The sequence below is a fragment of the Poecilia reticulata genome, linkage group LG14 (genome assembly GCF_000633615.1).
Source record: "Poecilia reticulata strain Guanapo linkage group LG14, Guppy_female_1.0+MT, whole genome shotgun sequence".
Lineage (NCBI taxonomy): Eukaryota > Metazoa > Chordata > Actinopteri > Cyprinodontiformes > Poeciliidae > Poecilia > Poecilia reticulata.
The window spans coordinates 14679192-14691548 of NC_024344.1; the positions used below are offsets into that span (position 1 = coordinate 14679192).

The following is a 12357-nucleotide window of genomic DNA, read 5'->3' on the forward strand; positions in this document are numbered from 1 at the left end:
CAGTATTAATCATTATTACATTACTAAATAAATTATGAACGGCTGTGGGCTTTGCAATATGCTCAAAATACATCAATATCAGAATATTCCATTCCTATTCTATTGTTATTGCCACTAAGCATATTTAAATATGCTGAACTATGTATTAAAAACATACTTAAAAAATACAATTGTTTATAAATGTAGCTTTGATAGATGTTTGAATATGGTTTCCAGTAACAAAAATGCGTGTTATGATCGATTAAATGCGCTGATACGTCATTGTGCCTGCTAAACACATAACGCTGAGTGGAGCGACAATAGGCGAGACCGGTCCATAAGGCATCTACTCTTATATTATGTCTATGAACAGAACCTCCTGCAGCCCAGCGCCGTGACCTTCACTCGTGACCCTTCAGCGTCTTCAGAAAGTTTCGCCATAACGGGTCGCATTAGCATCAGCGGCTGTCTAGAACAGCTGGACATCATTTAGGAAGTTGATTCTAATTTTTATTCCCTTGGCAATTTGGACAAGCAGTAGCTCAACGGGAAACCAATATTCTGCTCTTATTAAAGACCTGAAATAAGAAAATCAACTGTGTGCAGTTTGCCACAAGATGTAAAGAAGGACACAGAAACACGTGGAAGAAGTTGTTCCGGTCAGCTGAAACCAAAATTTTACTTTTATTGGCTTCATGAAAAATTACTTGCTGACAGGAAAACTGGTCAGATGTAATAAAGCTAAATCCAGAGCAGTGGTCAGAGGAAACAGAGTCTTTAGACATGCTAGTTGGACAAATCCGACCAACATCTGGGTATACAGATGTTGGAATGAAGAAGTCCAAAGTATATTGGGTTGAGTAATGGCCCAAAGTCCTTATTTAACCCTTGTGCGTGCGAGGACTGAGGCAAACGTAGAGGACTATGGCAAATGATACAAGTTTTACGTGTGTGAGGTCGGTTGGACCCCATTTCTACATACAAGGGTTAAGAATGCAAATAAAGAGCACACTGTTCAGTGTGCTCTTTATTTGCACATTGAAAATGAAACAGTTTCATTTTCCTCCCACATTACATTTATGCCATGCTTACATTACATTTATCCCCAATAAACAACCCAATCGAAGGTTGTTGTAGTGTGAGAACGTCCTTAAAACTCCTAAGGATGTGAACACTTTTTAAAGGCATTTTGCAAGTTGAGTATTTCTTCACACGTTTGTGCTGAGATCAGATTTTTCTTCAGTTCTTTCCTCATTGAACCGCGCGGACGATCCGAGACTCTGTGAAGTCACGCAGCGTGAAGTAGCTAATGTGCTTTCAGCTGTGAGCCGCAGCCTGCATGTGCTGCTACGCACTGATGACCGAGCACCGTGCAGGCGAGGGCAGAGAGGAGTTGAGCGAGTGTTGTCCTCGGACTATAAATCAATGGCACACCAACAACGCAGACGAGCTGAGGAAACGACGCAGTTCGAAAACGAAGCGGCTGCTGTCCCATCGAAGAGTGGCGAGCTGACCTGTCCATGTTTGACATCAGTCACAACAGGCATTTCATTTCATTTCAGATTTGGACATCACCGTAGATAAATTTCAGCCCGACTACATTGAAATATTTTTTTAATCTGGCATCGCTGCTGTTCATAAAAGAAAGAGAAAAAGCTGAAAAGCCGATGTTAAAAGTTCAAGTTCGCGGTCATCTGAGGACACGAAACACGTGCAACCCACTAATCTGCCTCTGAACTGTGGCCCTAACCGTTCCCTCTGCCGTTTCCTATTGAGGGATATAAATAGTCTATGTGCTCTCAACTTTTATTTGACGCCATGTGATGTTTACACAAAATGAAATAATCTGACCCCTGAAAAAAAAAAAAACAAGAAGGATCCAGCCCGTGTTTTGATGTGGAGGATGCATCTTTTGTGATTTGTAGGAGGAACATTTACAGAATGAGTTCTTTTAAATCCTTGGCTGCCCTCAGCGTTTTACTGATTGTTACCTTTAAACAAGCTGATTCAATCATAAATATATTTTGGGATTAGAATTAGGACAGAATAACTTCCTTAATGAGGATAACTTTAAGTGTAATCCACTTTTCAGAGAAGCTACACTATAAAACCCTAAGCCTTAAACATTTTTAAAAAGCTTTTTCTAACTTTGCCGTATAGATATGATTTTAATTTATGGTGTGCAATCTAAAGACAATGCAGTTTCTGACATTTTAATCTCTTAATTTCTGATTTAAATGTATAAAATTCTTCTCTTTTGTCTTTTTTCTTCAAAAAACAAAAGTTTTTCTTTGCCCCATTTACTTAACTTGTAAATTATACAGAGGAGGTTTTTATCTATTGCCTGATTCAACAACTGGCTGCCACATTGATTGATTTTGATCAGTTTTTATATTTCGTGGAAAGTTGACAATAAAGTGCTCCATCTGGGTCCCTTAGTCACACACACAAAATATGCTATAGAAATGTTTCAACATGTTTTATCAGTTTTAAATTAAAGAATGCTATCATTAATTATATTCCTCATCACATGGCAAATGTAAATGAATTTTCTGAAAATATTTAACCCTTCAAATCTCAGTATTATTGATTAAAATCTCTGTTTTTTTAAAGAATATAATAATGTTTAATATTTACCAATTACATTTTTGGTGGGCATTGTCTAAGTTTGTAATATATATATATTTGTTTTATTTAATATTTGTTTTTATTTTATAGTTTTTTTTTTTATTCTAAGGTATGCGATAAGTTGATTTGCAGCACATAAAATGCAATTTTCATGTTTTGTGAAGAATAAAACATAAAATGTTGAAAAGATTTCAATATTCTAATTTTAACGCGTTATCTTGAATTTTTAATGGGAGACAAAACATTGAAAGAGAAGCACAGATTCATTTATTTAAAGAAGAAAATATATAATAATGAAATATGAGATTTTATTGAATCTGCATTCGCACAACTAAAGTTATGTAACAAAAATAAATCTAAATCTAATCAAAAACCCAAAAATAAATGTCCCAGAGGAAGATTGAAGGTGAGCAAAGCATAAATAAGCTCCAGGTTTCAAAATGCTCTAAGCAGCAGAACGACTCAAAAACGGGTCACTTAATATTTCATTAGTTGCTTAAAGCGTCGCCAAGCAACAAAAAAAAGGGAGTCAATTAAAGGACATAATCTTACTAAAGCATCTTAATTGTTGTTTATAGGTTTTCCTTCCTCCCTGTTGCCTCACTTCCTAATATCACGATTGGTTCGAGCACAATGCGTGCCTCTCAAGTTAAAAAACCGAACCCTGGCAACCCTTAACGCCCGCCGTCATCTGCATGAACTCAGCTGACTGTGCTTAAAAAACAAACAGCTCCCTAATGAAGCTGAGAGAAAGTGACGCGGCCGCGGCATCAGTTCGTTTAATACTCGCAGCACAATGGGCCGAGGTGACAGATCGTTGGATTTCATCACCACTGATATGATTTTTGAGGGAGTGGAGGGGAGCGGAGGGGAGGGGAGGGCTGAAGGATGTGATTGTGGTCTGGGCTTTTGCATCCAGCGTGTGAAATTAGCCAAATCTGAGTCAGGCAGCGAGATTAGGAGGCAGAGGGGGGGGAAAAAATAATTAAAAAAAAAAGTCACACTCACCTGTTTCGGGGCCGCGGCCTACTCAGCTCTAATAACTGTGTGATTGGATTATGCCGGCTTTTAGCAGCGCCGCAGCTGCAGCCGACAGAGCGGGCTCTCCGCGCTCAGGTCGGGGCCGGGGTCAACGAGAGGCCAGTGGAGGCCGTGACCTTTTTTTTTTTCTTTCTTTCCTTCTGCGGAAGACGCAGCCTTCGGCGGCGCTGCGCAACAGGAAGGGGAATGAAAGATTTTAAGAGACAAATCACAGGAGGAGGGGAGGGAGAGGTTTTTCTTTGTTGGTTTCTCTTTTTTTTTTTCATCTTAGCTCGGTGGTGACAGGTTTGATTTCTGGAAATTCACAGAGGAGGATGTTTGAATTTAACAGGGGGAGCGGGAAAGATGGAGTGTGCTCGAGGAGGGAGACGGGATGTGTTGTGACAGAAGAGCCTTGCAGATACTGCTGGCCTCCTGGTGACTCCACTGTACGCTGGAAACACAAACAAACAAGCCAACCGCTGCCGCTGCCTCCACCAAACCTATATCTGCTCCCTCACACATCCCTCCTTTCACAAAACCTATTCAGTTTTGTCCAAACAGGAATCATCCCCTTTTTTTTTTTGTAGTAATAATTTTGTTTTTTTGTTTGTTTTTTTTTAGAGCCAGCGGCTATTTATGCATCCTCCTAATGGGATTTTGAATACGATTCCCATTTGACATCATATCATGAAGTCACAGCTTCCAATGGCAGCTATTCCATAATCCTCACACAAACATCCGAGGCTGCAGGTGTAAATGAACGAGTCCGGGCTGTTGTTACTGAGAATAGCAGCCTGATTATTCACTCCTCCCGTGGGGGTGGAGGTGGGGCAGCGGATTTGTCTCCGCATCAGTTTAGACCAGGGGATGATGTCCGAGTCTATTGGAGAGAGTAAGTGACGATATTCCCCCTCTGGGATTGGTCTCAGCATAGCAGCGCACAGACGCCTGAGCTCCCTGATTGGTAAAGGGATTTCGGGCTTCTCAAGGACGAAACGTGCAAACCGGCATCGTTCACGCCGAAACACTCTCGTCCGGCTGGGTATTCCGTATGAAGTCTGATCTATAATCAATGGTGAAATAGTACGTCTGCCTTAAACAGAGAGGCAGCTTCTTCCTCACCGTATCTTGGATGCAGATTTTTACCACAGATGTATCCAAATTACAATGGCTCCTGGAAGATTTCTGAGTTATTCAGCAGCAGGATAACCCGGCTATGTTTTCTCATTATTCTATCAGAAACAAACAATATTGGTCGAAATAACATAATTTAGACTCTAGTAAATTTTCCAGGGGGCTTGCTATGAATGAATAAATGATTTTATCTAACCTTTTGTTATTGTTGCGCTGTTCCTGCCATGTTTATGAATGTCACTGTAAAACAATACAAAATAAATGACTGACTCTGCAGGTCAGTTTTACATTTTGGATCATTTTTGTGTGAACATTTTTTATGCTTCTAAAATATTATTGTTTGCTTGCTTTATTATCAAAGAGCAAACTAAATACATTAATATCACAATACTTTCTCTTTTTTTTTTACTTACTTAAGCTTATCCTTTTAGTTAATTTGTGTAAAATAAAAATCAATTAAAGAAATCAAATCAGGCAAAATGTAAAAATAATTTTGGAAAAATAAACGGTCCAATAAGAGGTAGTCTAAATATTAGAAAAATTATTGAAACTGTTTTATTTCTTGCATATCCACAACATTTTTTATTTTTTTTTACTTATTTTTTCTTGGAAGCCTTGTAATAAATCCTCTTCTATTAAATCATAAAATAATCTGTTTATGCTGTATGTTTACTAATGTTTGGCTTTAACAGTAGCAAGCAAACCGTCTTTTCTGAAAGCGTCTCTCTCTGTGTGTGTGTCTGTTCCCTTCATGCGCTGTAGGTGGCGCTCTAGCTCTGCCATCTGCCACTTGTTGCTCTGCTCTCTCTTCAACAGGTTCCTCTGAGCTGCAGAGCTGAATGGCTTCATAAATTCACATTTTCTTCCTGTCAAACAAAGAGGAAGGTGCATCCTTCCAGTATCCTCTTCACTCCTTCCACGCTGTATTTTTATTGTATTTTTTTTTTGTATTATTCTATATTATTTCTACACCTCTGCATTTATCTTCACGGCTCCACACAGACGTCATGCGTGACTCCAGAAACAACGGCGCCTGACAGCAGCCCAGACGTGCCGTCAGAGCCGTCCCCCACTGGGGTTTTATAAAACCATCACCGCCTCACAGGTTTGAGTTCAGAGCGGGGGGGAGGGGGGGGACCGTCTGTTGGACCCGGCACTAAGTGGCACCATCTCTGGGTTTTTACAGAGGAGGAACCCCGGTGTCTGATGGTGATACACAGCCTGGAGCTCAAACGGTGAACAAACATTGAGCGTTTGGCGTCCAAATCATTTATATGTCTTTAGCAGCGGATCACGTTCTTCATTTGCCATTATTGCTTCTTTCAAACTGAGAAAATGTGTTGGATTGATTGTCTAATAGACTGGAATAAGTTCAAAATCAGGTCTGAAAATAGAAACAGAGTAATCAGATATAAAGGAGATGATATTTGTATTGTCTAAAACATAAAAAACACCTGAAGGAGTTGATTTTGTTTCCCTATTCTTCCCTGAATTAAGTGTTTTTTTGGGGGAGGGGGGTTTGCTAAAACGCTAGAGACTATATTCTAACTCTAAATTATGAAATCTTTTTTTTCTTAATTTACAGATTTCTAATTACTTGATTCTAGTATTTATTAAACAGGTAGAAAAACTTTTGAATCTGCAACATCAGTAAAGATGAGCAACTCTAAATAAATAGACCGATGAGTGAAAGTGTTTTTGTTTAGTTTTTTTAAGTGACAAGAATTTAAATATTTAGCACTTTATTTATGTGCACTAAAAATATATCAAAACATCTAAAAATTATTAGATTTGTTTACTTAAGAAATACAAAAAAAACTTCTATTTTGCTCGCTCAGCTTCTTTGTTTTTCTAATGTTTCGGTTTTTGTGACGCATCCAAATATTTAAATGAAATGAAAACTGGGTAAATTGCTAAAAATGACTGAAAACAAACTTTAAACTCTTTTGTTTGTTTTGTTTTGTTGTGTTGTTCCAAATATTAACTGGAAGCTGTAAATGTAATGGAAAAAAAAATCTAAGCAGAAATGAACCTATAAATTTTATTTAAAAAATTTAACATTCAAAGAAATGAATACATTTTGTTTTACAGAGGTATTACATTAAACTTTATTTAATAACCACATCTGAAAAGTAAATGAGAGAATGTAGAGCATTACAAAGATACTTTACAGAATTAAACTATCTGAAGGTAAAGAGTTATTTTTAAGTATTTGAATTTAAAAAGTGACAAATTTTCATCATTTATTATATAGAATTTTTATTTCAAAGAAACTTTTTCTCTTTTGTAGTTGGGAGTTTAAGGCATAAATTAAAATAAAACTTATGAACTACAACAAGTGAATTTATGAGTATAATTTACATCTGTGATGAGACAGAAAAAGTTTGATGTTAACTCTTCATTGACACATTAATATTGTATTAAGTAAACGTCAGACTTCAGTAATCTGAAATATCTTTATTTTAGATTAAAACTGCATGTTTCAACTAGAATGTTGGTTTAATTAAATCCTGGCGTCAGATTGTGTGTGCAGAAGTCTCAGTTTTACAGCGACGGTTTCAGCAAAGCAGCTGATGGAGGCTAAAGGACGGGCCGGTTCAGAACGAGGAGCTAAAGGGAAAAAAAGTCAGTTTTTATCTCTATAAGACCACACCCATGTCTCTGTTTCCTTCCATCTCTTCATCCCTCTATCTCTCCTCCCTCTTTTACGATTACACAAACACATTTTCATCTGCATCGTGTTGTTTCTTTTTTATTCCTTACCTTGAATTTTCTTTTAGAAACGTTCTTTTTCCACTCAGTATCCATGTTTGCAATATTCCCCCTCTTCTTCTTCTTCCCCTTTCTCCAACTTTTTTCTTTAAACACTCAGTTCTCCCCTCAAACTTCCCTCTTAAAACTCTTCCTCCCCCCGTTTCCTCCCACCCTCTTGCACCTCAAACTACTTCTTCTTCTCTTCTTCAGCGCCATTTCTCCTCCCACCATCCTTCCCAAAACTTCCCGTCCTGTTTCTTCTTCCCCTCCCCACCGCCCCATCGCAGTGTTTGTTCACTTCTCCTTACTTCGCCCACCTCTCCTCTTCCTCCTCCACCTCTTCCTCCTCCTCGGTGCAGCTGGTGGGGCCCTTCCATTAGTCCTGACATGCAGAGGCACTGATTCTGTAAAGGTCGTGACCTCTCGCAGTAGGCTGCGCCAGGGCTTAGCGCGACACTCTTGCACATCTGCGTGCCCTGGGTTGCCCATTACATGCATAGCTTGCCCTTTACACACACACACACACACACGACCACAAAACTGCAAAGAAACAAACCCCCCACACACACACACACACTCACACACACACACCGTTAGATGAACACACACAACGCTGGCCCACTCTCATCAATGCTGACAAGACTTAACCCCTCCTTCGGTAGCACCAACTGAGTTCACAGCAGCTCTGTGCGTGCATGCGTGCGTGCGTGTGTGTGTGTGTGTGCATGTGTGTATAAGAAAGAAAGTCAGATGTGCAGAGGGAGAAACCCTGATTAATTGGACTGCTGTGGTCTTGGGAAAGACCTACAGCCGCCTCTTTACCTCGCTATGTTTCTCACGCCTCTTCTTCATCAGCTCCAGTCATCTTCATCCTTACCTGTTGTCATGCGTCGGTGGCCACGATGGGTCGGACACGCTCAACAGGTGTGAAGGTGTTTGGACTTTCAGGTCGGATGTGGTGGGAACATAATTGCCCCTTTAAACATGTCTTTTTAAAAATGAGCATAAACTCTGTTTGAGTGCAACTGCATTACAGTAACAACAAGTTTTATTTGTAGAGATATGATAAAACTTATCCTAGCTTTTTTTTTCTGGAAGTTTTTGATGACATTAAAACCACATTTTTAATGTTTTAGTATATTTGTATCTGACTTTGTGTTTTAAGAACAGCTGAATGCTCCTTTGTTTTTTAACTAAATCAAGTTTTAAAGCACTGCTTCAAAGTTCCTCTGCTTTCTCTGAATCTGTTTTTTAACAAATGTAAAGAAAACTAAACATTTCTTATTATTTCTGATTCTTTTCCATAAACAACACCTGTTGCTTTAAAATGTGTCACCATTCATAGAACTGGCTCGACATTTGATTTTTCCTGACTTTTGGTTGCATTCTGTAACCCTGCGTCTAATGAAATGCTTTATTTCATCTGTTCAATTGGCTCAACTTGTTTGTTTTTCTTTTCTTTTCTCATATTGTTCAAGGTTTTGACTCTTAAAAGCACCAGAGCTGATATGCAGCTCTGGTGATGTGACGGAGTTCATCTTTTCAAATTCAGACGGGTTGCAAATGGAAATGGAAAGTACGACTCGACTGAGTCCAGTGGAGGAGCTGCAGACATCCACAGCTCAGGTGGGAGGATCTGTTTACAGGACAGCTTTAGAAAGAGCGACAACAAAATGAAATCATATAAAGTCTCATTTAAAGTTTTTCTCAAGTAAGATGAAACCAGAACTGATTTGTTTGGCCTTTAAAGGAAATCCTATGTCTGGAGAACAACTGGTCCTCTGAGCACATCGTCTCCATAGACAAGCATAGTGGTGGCAGCAGGATGCTGTGGGAATGGGGCTGCGAAGCTGGAATTCAGTTGAGGTGTTTACATCCCAGATTTGGTTAGAATTTTTTCTGATGTGATTTGTGATTTTATTTATGTAGCACATTTTCACCAACAAGGCAATTCAAAGTGCTTTATGTGAGTTAGAGGAAATGCAAACAAAATAACAGAAGAAAAGCAAGAGAAAAATAAAAGTACAAATAGTTTACAAAAAGGTAAAAGCATAGAACTACTTATTGGTTCCCCGTGTTAAATAAGAATAAGAGTTTATAAACTAGTAAGGGTTTCTCTGGACTCATGACTTGATAAAACTAAACGTTGGTTCTCCATGTTTGAGTCTATAAAGTAGAGGGTCTTAAGTGTTGATCTAAGGTAATGAGTTGTTTCTCTAGATGAGTTTCTCTGGATTCGTTGCGTGATCTGAACCTTTTCTGTAACGTTGAAAGATCTAAATAGGACTTTCTGTGCTCGTTTCTAAGAGTGACTTCACTTTCCTGCAACTTCGAACAATTGAAACAGACAAATCACGCACTCATTCGAAGCATTGGCATCTCGTTTTCAAACCGTTTTAACATTTTCACTTTCGAAACCCTGGTGAACTCCTCCTCCTCTCCGTCCTCCGTTTCCATCCTCCCGCCGCTCTGGGTCCGTCGGTCCCCACTGTAACCGGCAACTTTGTCTTCTTTCCCCCCCTTTGTGGCCGGGACAAAGGGGTCCAGTGCCCTCTCACAGGCTAGGTTACAGGCTGTCACATGAGGCGGACACTCTTGGACCGCGCAGCGTTATCTACTGTGACAACTCCGATTACTTCCACAGCCTCCCATCTGATCAGCACATCCCATTCAATTAGTGGCAATTAGTCCTGGTCCCCCCCTATTCTCCACAGCTACCAACCACACCTCCTCCTCCTCTTCCCTTCTTTGCCACCTATAACCCCTTTACTCCTGCCCTGCTGTGATGCTCCAAAAAAAGAAACTCTGAGCCTTCAAGAAACAACCTGGCACTCTGGCTGGTGAGCAACTTTGGGTCAAATTGCAGTCTTCCCCTTCGGACTCCCGCCTTCGTCCCCGCAGCCCCCTGCCCCTCATCCTCCAATTATCCTCTCACACACACCCACACACGCACACAATGACTCATTCACACATTCATACTCAGATGCACCACCAGAGCACATATTCAAAGTGACACATCGCACAGAAACCGTCTGGTTTTCTGCGCACAAACTCTCACAGGTCCGGTACTGAGACTCGCAGGAAGGTTTTCGTTTGCTTCACGCCGCGGTGCTTACAAAACGTGAAATGTTAAATGCATTAACGTAGAGCAGGAAGTTCTTAAGAGCACGTTAGAGTCAGTCATGGCAAAAAAATTACAATTTTCACACAGTCTGCAAAGACCTCTGTGAAGTTTACAAAACTCTAGCCTGGTCATTGGCTTCCTAAGTAGCTCCACTTGATTCTCATCTCTTTTCACTGGGGTTTCTCCTATTGACTTGGATTCCTCCTGTAGATTTTCAATGGGGCCAATCGGCGAACAGAAAAAGAAGCTGTGAGCGATTATTTGCTGTACAGTTTTAGAAGTGTAGTCTGCCTGTAGTTAATGGCAGCGGAGGAAGTGAACGGAGACGTTCAGTCCATGTTGGCCACGCTTCCAGATACTGGCAGCCATCTTGTTCAACTCAGCACTTCTCTCTTCGCAGAGAAGGATGGTTGTTTATACTTTTTTGCTTTTTCACAGAACGTCATAAAATGCCTTTGGGAAATTTGTTGCAAATTCCCAACGATAAAATAAAAGAGGAAAGCATAAAACTCTTAGATTAGACGACAATGCTGTTGTCGCCATCTATCATGTTGCCTTCAGGCCCATCTGAAGGTCTCGACCCCCGGTTTGGGAACTATAGGCTGGATATATGAATTCAGGCTACAACACAAAAATTCACAGCATCATCCCAAGGCCTTAGTTTAGCTGTGTATTCCCTTTGTATGCTGCCAGCCCCCCCCCCTCTCCCACGGCGCTGTGAGTTTGCACACACCTGGCCTTCACAAATGAGGGCCCTGCAAACACAGCAAGCGAGGGGAGAAATCAGGATGCACGGAGGCGGGAGGGGAGGAAAAATGGGTGTTCGGTCGTCAAGGTCTTTCAGCATTCCGATGGAGCAAAAAGTTAATGACGGCTCCATTGTGTTGGGGGGGAAAGCTGGCCGGAGGAGAAGTGTTACAGGGAATCACCGCCTGTACCAGTGAGCAGCAACAAAAGGGGGCCGGCCGTGAGCCGTGTCAAGTTTTCCCTTTAAAAATTATTCAAAGGCGATATTTATTTCATTCCAAAGGACTTTGGGAACATTTCGGCCATTTCGAACGTGCAGAACGCATGCATCGACTTTCTCTTCTGAAAACAACTGAAGAGGAAAAGCAGGGAAATATTATATAACACGAGATTGATTGAATCACTTCTTGATCAAATTAAATCAATTTATCACTCAGTAACTCCCTTTCGGGTTTTTTCTTTTTTTAAAGCCGCCCCAGCATGCCCGCCTTCCCTGCAGGCCCTAATGCGTGCTGACAGTTTCCCTCCGTAATTGGTGATCACACCCAGATGGATAGTCCCTTAATTTGCTGTTCCCAATAATGCCGGGCGGGCAGCTCAAGGGAAAAGGGGCAGCGGGGGGGGGGAGGGGCGGAGGGCGGTGGAGAGCTGCAGCGCTAGTGGAGGTGAGGGGAAGAGGGTGGGGGGCATCCGTGATTTGTTGGTCATAGATACGAGAGCAGTAAACACCCTGGGCTGCAGATCCGACAGTTTGACCAGGCTTTTGTTCACACGTCCGTTGAAAAGCAGCTCCCTCCTCCTCCTCCTCTCTTCTTCCTCCTCTTCCTCCTTTCCGAATAAACCCGGTCTCTTTCCAGCTCTTCCCCTCTGCTTTCAAAAAGTGATCGTGTTGCTCCTCGGATTCTCTCCTGCGTGTGCGCGCCCGCTCATCCGGGGCTTTTTGTCGTAGAGACAGGATGAGGAAGTGA

General features: G+C 41.0%; 1 protein-coding gene across 1 annotated transcript in view; it reads right to left on the reverse strand.

Moving 5' to 3' along the window:
* Positions 1 to 7684, reverse strand: part of shtn2 (shootin 2) — a 26178-nt gene extending 18494 nt beyond the window's left edge. Inside the window, exon 1 of the mRNA XM_008427954.2 lies at positions 7528 to 7684. The gene's annotated coding sequence lies outside the window, so the exon portion shown is untranslated. The remainder of the gene's footprint in view (positions 1 to 7527) is intronic.
* Positions 7685 to 12357: the final 4673 nt, after the last annotated feature.